The sequence below is a fragment of the Symsagittifera roscoffensis genome, chromosome 3 (genome assembly GCF_963678635.1).
Source record: "Symsagittifera roscoffensis chromosome 3, txSymRosc1.1, whole genome shotgun sequence".
Taxonomy (NCBI): domain Eukaryota; kingdom Metazoa; phylum Xenacoelomorpha; order Acoela; family Convolutidae; genus Symsagittifera; species Symsagittifera roscoffensis.
In genome coordinates, this window is record NC_087064.1 from 30,642,791 (window position 1) to 30,654,501 (window position 11,711).

At 32.9% G+C, this 11,711-nt stretch overlaps 1 protein-coding gene across 1 annotated transcript in view; it reads right to left on the minus strand.

Annotated features, from left to right (window-relative positions):
• LOC134842499 (cysteine-rich PDZ-binding protein-like) overlaps positions 1-11,711 on the minus strand; it is a 305,601-nt gene that overhangs the window by 107,535 nt on the left and 186,355 nt on the right. The window lies entirely within an intron of this gene.

Sequence of the window (11,711 nt, forward strand, 5' to 3'; positions counted from 1 at the left end):
TTTAGAATCCATTCGGTGTGTGTACCGGAGGCTAGTTTAAGAATTTGTGGGTGATGAAAATGATCTTCATCGTGTGTATGTAAAGGTAGGTCATAACAAATTGAGTCTTTATTTGGTTGACAATAACCTTGTGCGTTTTTATGAGAATTTGCTGTAAACATTATTGGTTTGCGTGGCTTTTGGTTAAAAACCATTTCGTATGGTGACATTCCTAAAGTTGTCGTAATTTGTGAATTATATGCTAAGGGAAATAATTTTACATCTGCTGACCATTCGGTATATTTTGTATCATTTCCGTTGATGATACATCTAAGATATTCTTGTAATGAACGGTTCATACCTTCGACTAAGCCGTTTGTCCAAGGTGCATGAGATGTACGTGGTTTGTGTTTAATGTTGTATAAATGACATAGTGTGATAATTTCATTATTTATGAATTCTGTACCGTTGTCTGTAACTAAAATTTCTGGTAGTCCGAATTTTGCTATCCAGTGTTCATAGAGTGTTGTGTAAGCGTAATAAGCGTTACAATGTGGTACTGGGTTAAGTGCTACATAATGTGTAAATGCGTCAACAATTACCATAATGTAGGAGTTTCCTTCTGATGAGGGTGAAATTGGTCCTTTAGTATCAAATGAGATACGATGATTAAAGTACAAACTTTGTCCTTTAAAATCTTGTTTTTGTGCTATTTGTTTTTGATTTGGGTAAGGTTTATTTAGTTGACATACTATACAGTCATTGCATAGTACTTTTATCCAAATTGGTGCATTTGGGAAATAAAAGTTTTGTATAAAATTTGAATATGTTTTTTCTGATCCAGAGTGTCCTTTATTATTTTGTGTATGTGAAATATTAAAAGCTATAAGAATCATACTTAAAGGGAGACATGGAACTGTAGATTCATTCAGGTTATACTCTAAAAGGTCTGTATTTTCGTTAATGATTGTGTTGTTAAATTTGCGAAAGTATCGGAGGAGTGTTTTGTTTCCTAGAATGGTTGAATCTGCTTTGATAGGTTTAGTTTTATATTTGTGCCATGATTTCAGTTGTCGAATTACTGGGTCAAGGTTTTGATATTGTTTCAGTGTTGAAATTGTAATTGTTTCTGTTGGGGGGAGAAAAATGTTTTCGATTTCTAATTTAGATAAAGGTATTGTATCAAGTGGGTCATGGAGGTCAAAAACTTGATTTATTGTGTATTTTGAATCATTTGTTTGTGGTCCTGATAAATTTATTTTATCAGTTAAATCTTCTTTTTCAATTAGTGGAAAATGGTCTTTTTTAGGCGGGTGTTGTTTTGTTCGTTTTTGTTGGGTGTTATTTTTTATCCATTGAGAATATGGGATTGGTTTGAAAGTTGATGTTCCAAGTAAATCAACTTCATAATGATTATTTTGACAATCTAAATAAAGTGGGAAATGTTGTAAACTATTTATTTGTGATTGTTCAATATCAGTTTTTACTGCATATTTGCATTCCAATCGGGGTGATGTTTCGTTTTCTGCAAGGTAGAATTTTATGTTTTTGGGTATTTCAACTGTTGTTTTTCGTGTAAGTAATTCAGGTGGTGTATTTCGACTTAAGGTGTCTGGTAATGCAAGATTTTTTCCTGCAGTCCAAACTATATGTAAGTTTGGAAATTTCATTAGAATTAGTTGAAATCTGTAAACTCGGTGGTTTGGGTTAGATTTTTGTGTAAAGAGAAAGATGATTGGTTTATGGTCTGTGAATAGAACTGTTGGATGTTTTGATCCAAGTATCAGAAATTCATATTCTGTCAGTGTATATATTATGGCTGTACATTCTCTCATTAGAGTTGAGAGTCGTAGCTCTGCTTGAGTGAATAATCGAGAATTTGCTGATATGAGGTTCATTTTATTTGTACCATTATGTGATTGTAATAGTGCTGCACCGATGCCAAAGTTCGAAGCATCGCACATTGCATAAAATGGTTGATTTGAATCTGGAATTGTGTTTGAAATTTGTTCAGTTAAAAGTTTCTTTATTTCTTCAAATCGTGTTTGATGTTCTGTGTTCCATTCAAAGTTATTTTGTTGTCTAAGGATGTTATAAAATGGTCGTAGATATAATTGCATTTTATAAACATATTTACTTAAAAAGTTTAACATTCCAAGAAATTCTTGGATTTTCTTTTTATTTGTTGGTGGTTGAAGTTTTTGAATAGCGTCAATGCGTGATTTCAATGGAGTGATTGTTTTTCTTTCTATATTATGTCCTAAGAATTTAACTCTTGTCAAAAAGAAGTGTGATTTATCGGGGGCGGCCTTCAGATTTTCGTTCTGAAGTATTTGGTGATATTTTTCTAAAACATTGAACATCTCGTCTTTTGTTTGTGATTGCATAAAAACATCGTCTAAATAGGTGATTGCGTTTTTCTTGAGTATCAGTGGTCTAAAAATTTTGCTCATAAAAGCTGAAAATGCTGCTGGTCCTATGGATATTCCATAGAATAAGCGGTTGAATTCATATTGTTGGTTTCCGATAACAAATTGTGTTAAACGTCGTGATTGTTCATCTAGTGGCATTTGATTGTATGCACTATTCATATCGGCGGTTGTAAAGTATTTGCCGTTTATTTTTGTTAAAATAACTTGTATTGGTTCAATGGGCCAATTACATTTTGATTCATCTATGAGTGAATTGAGGTATCTAGCGTCGAGAACGATTTTTAATGATTCTCCTTTAGCTAGAATGATAACGGGGTTGATAAATGTGTTGCCTTTTGGTTGTTCTTCTTTATTAACTGGTGATATAATGTTGTATTGTTCTAAAATATCGAGTAATCTGTTCACTTTATCATGTAAGTGAATTGGTACTTTACTTGCTCTCTGTTTTTTGAAAACTGCGTCTGGTTTTAACGGGAGATGTAGTGATGAACTGATTTTGCCAACATCAAATTTTGATGTTGCATAGACTGATGAATATTTAATTAGCTGTTTGGCTAACTTTTCGAATTCGTCTTGTGTTATTTGTGAATGTTGGAAATTAAACATTGTTAAAAATTTTTGTTGGTCCTTTGTGTAGTTACTTATGTTGAATGTAGGTTTGAAATATGGAGTTTTTGTGAAATAATCCGTATTTCTGTTTTCGTTACTTATTATATTATTTATAGATAATTCTTCATTAAGAATTGTAGATTGGCAAATATCTAGTAATTGGAGTATATTATTTACGCGATAGGCTTTTTCGTGTATTGGTGATATTGTAGCGTTGGTTTCACAATATCCTAAAAGTCCTAAAGGTAATGTTACTTGGTAAGGTGTGTTGTTATAGACATGTAAGGAAATGATATCGGAATTCGAATTTTTCAAATATTTTATGGATGAGATTGTGATTTTGAAAAATTTGTGAATAGGTTTGAATTCAAATTCTGACATATAAAATTTTTGTTTGTTTTGTTCTTTATCATATTGGTGAACTTGTTTGATTGAAAAATTATAGATATTTCCTGATAGTGGTTTTAGGTGTTTTCTTTGTTGGTTAAATATCGGGTAGAATTTTGAAAAGAATGGTGGTTGTTTATTTAATCTTTGAAAAAATGTTAAGGATGTTTCTTTTGTTTTTGTATATTTATCTTTGATTAATATTTTACTATTTAGTATGTTAATTGTTGGTATATACTTCGAAATAAATGGTATTCCAATGATATTATATTTAATGTCAGTGATATGGAATATTTGTTTAAATGGCTTATTTAAAATTTTGCTTTGTTCCATTGTTCTGGTGGGGAGGAGAAATAATTGGATTTTTCCGTAGTTTATCAATGTTGATCCTTGTGCTGTTGCTAGTTTGCTGGAGGTTTCAAGAGGTGTTAGCTTTGGGTGTAAGGTTTTTATTTCATTCCATGTGGGGATGTTTATTATGTTTGATTCTGCTCCTGAATCAATTAAAAAATCTATTTCAAGGTCTGGTGGTTGAAATTCTTTATTTCTTGGGCTTTCTAAGAGAAATGGTATTGTCCAAATTTTTTCTTTGGGTTGTTCTTTTTGTATATTTTGATAAATATGGTTTGTATTCAAGCATTTTGTTTTGGTATTTTTATTGGTTTGATCTGTAGTGTTAATCTCGTTTGTTTCTTGCGTCGTTGGTGTGGAATTTATGGGTGTAGTGTAATAATTTTGAAGAAATTCTGATTGATTTTCATATATGTGTGATGGAAAGGGTTGTTCATATATGACAGATTCATAGTCATTTTCGACTTTTATCATATTGATAGAAAGAGTGTTTTCAGTATCACTTTCTGAATCTGATGATGTACAGTTTATTTGATTGAGTTGTAACGTATCAGTTACTGTGTCATCAATACCTGGAGGGTCTGATGTTGTTTCTGGGTTAGATTGTACTTGATTGATTTGTCTTTGATGTTTAGGTGTACTACTTCTGTGGCGATTATTAGAATTATTATAGTTATTATTATTCCGGTGTGGTGATTGGGAATAATTTCTATAACGATTATTATAACTTGAGTGTCGATTTTGTGAATTATTTCGCGATCTGTTTTGGTAATTATTGTTTGGTCTGTTATAGTTCGATCTATTATATGAGTTATTCCTTGATTGATTGTTCGGGTAATTCTGGTTTCGGTTGTTTGAATAACTTCTATTTCGATTATAGGAGTAGTTTCTATTCCTATTGTATGATGAATTTCGTGATTGGTTGTTTGGATAGTAGTTATTTCTTGATTGGGAATTAGATCTAGAAACAAATCGTTGTGTATTTGAATTTGATCTGGAGTAGTTATTTCGACTATTTGGTCTATTGTAGTGATTTTGTGATGAATTATTCGTGTTTCTTCGTTCTGGTGATCTTCCTCTATAACTTGAGTTATATGGTGATTGATTTCTTGTATAATTTGTATTGTTCGGGAGTGGTTTTCCTGAACTGTTGTTGCTGTGGACTGTTTTGTTCGGTAGATTTTGATCTTTTTTCATGTATTGATAGAATGATTTATTTGGTTCTTTATATTTTTGAGGTTTATTTTGATTGTCTTGTTGTTTTTGTCTACATTCGGAAATACTATGTCCGTATCGTCGGCAATAATTACACCATTTTTTGAAAGATGGTTTGCCTTTGAAGTTTGGGTTCTTTTCATAAATATTGAGTATTTCAGTGATTTTTTCAACGAGGTCTGTCTCTGATTCCTGTATATTATTAATATTAGTGGGAGTCGTTTCAATTCTGTTAACGTATTGTAGTTTCAGATTTTCCGTTTCTTCTAGTTTCATCGTGATTTCTGCTTGTTCTAATTTGTCTACTAGTTTTCGAAAATCTAAATCGGGTTCTCGAATTGAAGAAGGATGGGATGCTCTCTTTTTTATTGCTATTTTCCTTAATTGTGGTGTTAAGGTCATCATTAAGATTTCTGTCATCTTTGTGTTTTTATAGTCATGTGTATTTAATGAATATGCTTTTCGAACTAGTGTTTCGATTCGTACTGCTATTTGCTTGATGGTTTCGTTTGGTAATCTGCGAATTTCATTACATAAAACTCTTTGTTGTTGTTTGTTTCTTTCGGAGTCAAACATTTTTGAAAATTCCTGTGTAAACCTTTTCCAGTTTGATTTTATTTCTAGAGGTAGTACTGAAAACCATTTTTGGGCTGCGCCATCTAAGGTTGTTTGTATTAACGCTGTGCGTCGATGTATCCAATTTTGATGTAGTGGCGTATTAATTGGTTCAGGTCCAATATTTAAAATCAGGTTTGCTGTTACTGCATTTAAATAATCTTCTACAGAGTATTCAGGGTCTGTTCCTGTGAAAACCATTAAAGGTTTGTTTGATGTTATTGATGATCCACCCATAAGGTATGGATTCATTGTCATTTGTAATGATTCTGCTGCATTTGGCATTTGAGAAAAATTTGAAAGTTGGTTTCTTGTTATTTCATGTTGTTGGAGATAATATGGGAGTGGTATTTCATTTTGCATTTGTGATGCTTGATACGAGTGTGCAGTCATTGGATTTTGTTGTTGAATTGGTTGCAAAGATTGTGTATTAATTAAATTTTGTTGTTGAATTGGTTGTTGATGTTGTGCATCTATTGGTTGTGGAGAAAAATTTCTATGATTTGTACGTGTTCTCTGTATTCTTTGTCTACGATATTCTTGAGTATTTGGTGCAAATATATCTGGTTGTAAGAAATCATCATCTGAGGATAAATAATCCATTTGATAAGATGGTTGTTTTTTATTTTTATTTTGTTGAAAAAATGGGTAATTTTCACTGTGATCCTGTGGAGGATTTGTTTGGAAATTTATTGAATTAGGTTGGGTCATTGGGTTATCTCAATTTCGAGATCTTGTATATTGGTTAAAATTCCTTTGTGGTTGATTATATGTTTTTGATGGATGTGTATAATTATAATTATGGTCTGCAAAGTTGTTTCTAGTGAATGTTTTGTGTGTTTTTGATGGTATTGTCATGGGTCTGTATGTTTGGTAATCCATATGTGAATATTTAGGGGCAACCGAAGGTTTAACGGTTGATTGTAAGGTTACCTGTGTTTGTGAAGGATTTGTATTTCTTGGTGTTGTTAAATTTGGGCGTATTGGTGAAATACTTTGTTGTGTAGTTGTTGTGTGTACAATTTCTTCATTTATGAAGTGTGATGGTGTCTGGATATCTTGTTGAGTAAGATTCCTAGTTCCATTGAGGTTTTCATTGTGTATAACTGTAGAGTTTAAACTATTATTTTGTGTATCGGGTAAAAATGTATTATAGTTTAATGGTGTCGCATCAATGGTTAATGGTATTACTTTTACATAATCTCTTATGTAAGATATTGTACTTATTGCTTGACTTGAGATTGTTTGTGGGAAGCTTATAAATGCGGGATGAGACCATTCGGGAACCCAAACATAATCTGATTGTTCTGTGATAGCGGTATCATCGTTCGAGTTTTGGGGTCTAAAATTTTTTCTTGCTTGTGCAATTAAATCAATATTGTGTGTGAAATAATCTATTATGAACCATGCCAAAATTTTTTGTAGATCGTGTTTTGTATGTTGTGAAACGTCGTCTTTCGTGAAATTTTCTTTAATGATGTTTAAATAACTAGAGAGTAGTGTGATTTCATGTCGTACTTTCAAATGTTTAGATGTTTCTGTCGGTGAGACATTTGTTATTGGGATTTCGTTTTCTAATATCGAAATATAACTATATATTATTGCGAAAACTTCATTGGTGAATATGGAGTTTGCTCTTTGTGAGTTATGATATTGGATGCTTTTTATATATTCTGAAAAAACTTTTGAAAATTCTAAATCAAGATCGTCTGTTTGAATTGTATATTTTCTATTATTATGGTTTGGTGAGGTGAATTCTATGGAGTAGATTCCATACTGTTGTGTTATGTTGCATATATCTTTTAAGTAGTGGTCTATGATTTGTCTTTTGATTTTTACATCTGGGAACTCTGTTTTACATGGACTAATTCCGGGTTCAAATAAATTTACGAGTAAATTTTGACAAAATATGTGTTGTCCTCTATCAGTATCTGCGTCTACTATAAAAGGAAAGATTTCATCATCATCTGGAGTTTCTTCACCTGGAGTGTGCGTTGAGCTCATTTTTTCGTTCGATGACTGTTAATATGTAATTATTAATGTGTCGAATTGGTTGATTCCAATTGTATAAATGTACTGGTTTGTGTTTATACTGCTTTTTTATTCTTCTTTTTCCTCTTTTTGATGAATTTGAAGTTGTTTCTGAGTCAGAAAAATATAATTGATCGTGAAGTGGGCAATTTTTATCTATTGATTCTTTTAGTTTGTAAAGTTCGTCTAAACTGTTGGATAGATTCGTGCAACTTCTTAGTCTAATACCGATCCTAATCTTACTCTTATACTATCTAGTCTCAGGTTGTTTAACTAGTCTCTGCTAGGCTCAATAGATCTAGGGTATACTGGTTTATTGCGGCTGCTGAAGTGCTCGGGAGAGTCCAACTAATTTCTAAGTTAAATTCAAATCTCTCTGGTGCTGAAATTACAAGTAACTTCAGCACTTACAAATAAGTGGGTTGTTAGTTAGATGGATCATGATTGGTTAATATTAAATACTTTACATTGGTAAAATATCTAAATTATCCAATCATAAAATGTAGTTTAGATCAGGTTCCAATCCCCATAACTTTACGAAAATAATCACAGTTGAAATATCTTTTTAAGTTTAAGCTCAAGGCAACAAAATTGAATGATATACAAAAATACATCAAAAATGGCTAGTGAAAAAGTCAAAACTTGTCTGAACAAAGAAAACCACTCCGTGCATAAATGTTCTGCTAATTTCGTTACGAAAGTCGGCACAAAATGCAAAAGTGAAGGGAAGCGAAAACTCCCAAATCTTGAAAGTTAATTCAAAATGCGGCGTTGGCAAACTGTCACCCCTTAGCCCACTATACTTGTATCTGACTCAAGTGCTATGTAGCGCGTGAATCAGTGTTTGATTCTAATCTAGATTAAGCGAAGAGTTTTGTTCAATTTTTATTTATTGATGTAATTTTTGCTTTCCTTGATTATGGTGAGTTCTGTATTATTACCAACTTGTCTTTAGTTACCAGTTTTTGCACGTCTTAGATAAACGGAACATTGATTTCAGCGAAAAATCTTTGTAAGTAAAAGAGATGAGCCTAGCGGACTTCGGTGTAAAAGTACGTTCAAATCGGAAGCAATTGCTTAAGATAATTTAAAAAAAGTCTGTACAAAATTATCAACGATCTTTAAATATTTTGATATTGCCATTCGTTATCTCGCTTATTTTTTGCTAATATATTTTGCATTCCAGCTCAACAGCTCAATTTTCCTTTCAAGGTGGAAAAACGACGTTCCAAATTGTCAGCTTGCCAAAGTTGTGGAAAATTTTTAATTGACTTAATCTGAGTTCTTAATCAGGGGTTGTTATAAAATAAGCATTTCAGTCAAGGAGGTAATTTAGAATTTCTTCCATTTCACAATGCTTTTCTTGCGCGGCTAATAAATGTTTTTCATGCGCGGCAACGCTTTAGCGCTTGAAAGGATGCAGCCAATCAAGCTAAATAATACTCTTTCGGCGGTGCATAGACATTTGTGTCCAAGACATTTGTGTCCTTGACAAAACAGTCCGAAATGATAAAATTGTACCAGACATTTATGTCCCAGACAAAATTGTCCGAAATTGTTTTGCGAAATTAATTTCTTTGATTTGACCTTGTGATCTTTAATGCTTTGTTCTTTTGAGGTTGTTTGATCGTTCTTTAAGTAGATTTTATGCGTACCAATTAACCATAGAACAGTCAAAGTGAGACAAAACTTTCAAGAACATTTTGAAATTTAAAAGCGCATTTGGCCGAGTGATGAAGTCATAAGTCTCAAGGTCAAAAGGTTTGAAGTTCAAATCTCTGGCTCGACAAAAAATTTTCGTAATTTAGTCAATATTTGAAATTAAAAAACCCAAAAATGGGTAAACTAGGGCAAAGTTGAAATGGGTTGACTTGATTGAGCCAAAAGGGAAGAGGGTGGGAAAAGCTTGATTACATTGATCATTTTGCCGTTTTCAAATCGGGTCTAGCTCAATTTTGAAATTTTCTGGGAAAAAGTTCAACTTAGAAAAATTTATTGAAAATTATTGCTTCGCAATATCAACTTTGGAAAATAAATTGACTTTAAATTATAGTTTGATGTTGCTGCTGCACCCTTTTAGGAAACTCAGAAGAATTCCCTCGACTGAAGCGTGGATGGTGTATATCTGAAAGAACACACTCGGGGCCGTAGAAAAGGTGCCATCGCAGAACCAATCATCAGCGCCACTGAGAATGTCGAGTCCCGGAAGAGTGGTGAAAACCATTATTCGCTTGGTATCATTAGGTCCAGAGTCAAAATGAAGGAAACGCTCGCCGCTGTGTGTCACTTTCAGCAACTCTGGCAGTTCAAAATCAGTTAGGGATTGGGGTTCCTGCATTCTGGGCCGTTTTTCCTGTTTGACTCTATTTATTGTCCTCTGGTTGGCAGAATAGCTCGGGATTACTGCTGCAGTCTCTCTGTTGATTTCTCTTTGTACGGAAAGAATTGTTTGACGGGGTGGCTCATCTGACACAACTGCTCTTGTTTTGAGAGCTGTCCTGAATTTTCGTTTTTCAATATCGGCTGGATCGGGAAAATGACTGTGTTCATTTATGATAGTGACGTTATCTTGGAAAGTGCGCACACGGCCATTGCATTTCGATAAAACACACCGCCACGAAATTGAGGTGTCTGTTAGAATCCGATGTTTGAAATATGCGTATGCATCATAAACTAGCATTTCGTTGTTTTTATTTGTCATGAGAATTTCCATTGTCAACACGAACTCGAGAGCAATAACAATGAAAATATGATCTCTCGTGTATACGTTTGGCAACATTATCAATCAAGATATAATTGTGTAGGTATGTGTAAATGATTTGAGTCCTGTGTTAATTTCGTCTCTAATTTGCTACGCGAAGTAATTTCTGGTCTAAGTGCTCACTTGCGTGGCCTTATCGATCTAATCCTTCCTATTGAGAGCTTATCAAATTAATCCGGTCATTAACTAGTGTGGCAATAGCCTGGACAATTTTGGGACAATTTTGTCTGGGAACCAAATGTCTTGGACACTTTTTGCATTTTGGACTGTTTTTGCCGGGACATAAGTGTCTGGGACACAAATGTCCTGACACGCTTTCGGCAAACGGGCACACTCAATAATTTCGGCAAATTTATCTTTCAGCTTGTTGCAACATGCCATTTTTTTCACTAATTCTCTTTTTTTAGGTATCTTAGGTTTAATAGTTGCTTGCCTCGACGTTGTCCTGCTTTAAGAAAAAAATAAAATGAGCTGCTCAGCTTATCATTCTTGAGAAAACAGCTGAAAAAAAGAAACAATTGAAACAAGGATAGCCGGTTACTGTGCAAGAAGCACATAATATTCCGACCGTACTCTTAAAAAAATACAAACATAGTTTTTTTTTAAAAATTAGTGTCGTTATTTTCGGCGTGGTGTGATAGAAGGAGCTAAGCAAAACAACTAGAGACTAGGCATGCTTAACATTCATAGTAAAATAAGCAAATTGAAAACAATTTGTGAGGAAAAATGACTCAAAAAACAAAAAAATGAAAAAAGAATTCAAAAGTCTTTCGTTGGTTTGCGGCTTTTTGAAATTTCGAAGTTTTGAAAAAGGCGCTAAAATACTCAAAAAAAAAATAATATTACTCAGGTAAAATGAAAATTGATGTTTTAAACTAAGCTATTGTTAGCTTTCAAGCAATTACAATAAGCTATTGTAAACCCTTTTATTCGTTCGAATTAAGACGAAAAATCAGAAATTTCACACCGGTTTTTCTCGACACTAGAAAAAAATTTGGGAATTTGGAAAATGGTTCGAAAATTAAAACACACCCGAATACAAACTTCCTACCCATTTACAATGGTCAGAGTATTAATTGAAAATAAACAACTTCAAAACTCAATTTTAAACTTCTAGAAAGATCTAGAAAGAAATATTTCGAAGCTTGAAATGTTTATGTTATTCAAAAAAATTGAAAACTTTAGAGTGCAGATGCAGAAGGTAGTTGCAGTAAATAAAAAGATTTAAGTTTGTTTACTGTAGGAAAAGTGCAAACAAGTGTACGTGATTTTTTCGTTGTCGATATGTTGCTGTGTAACTAGGTACTGTTTTACAGAGAGAGGAAATTTAG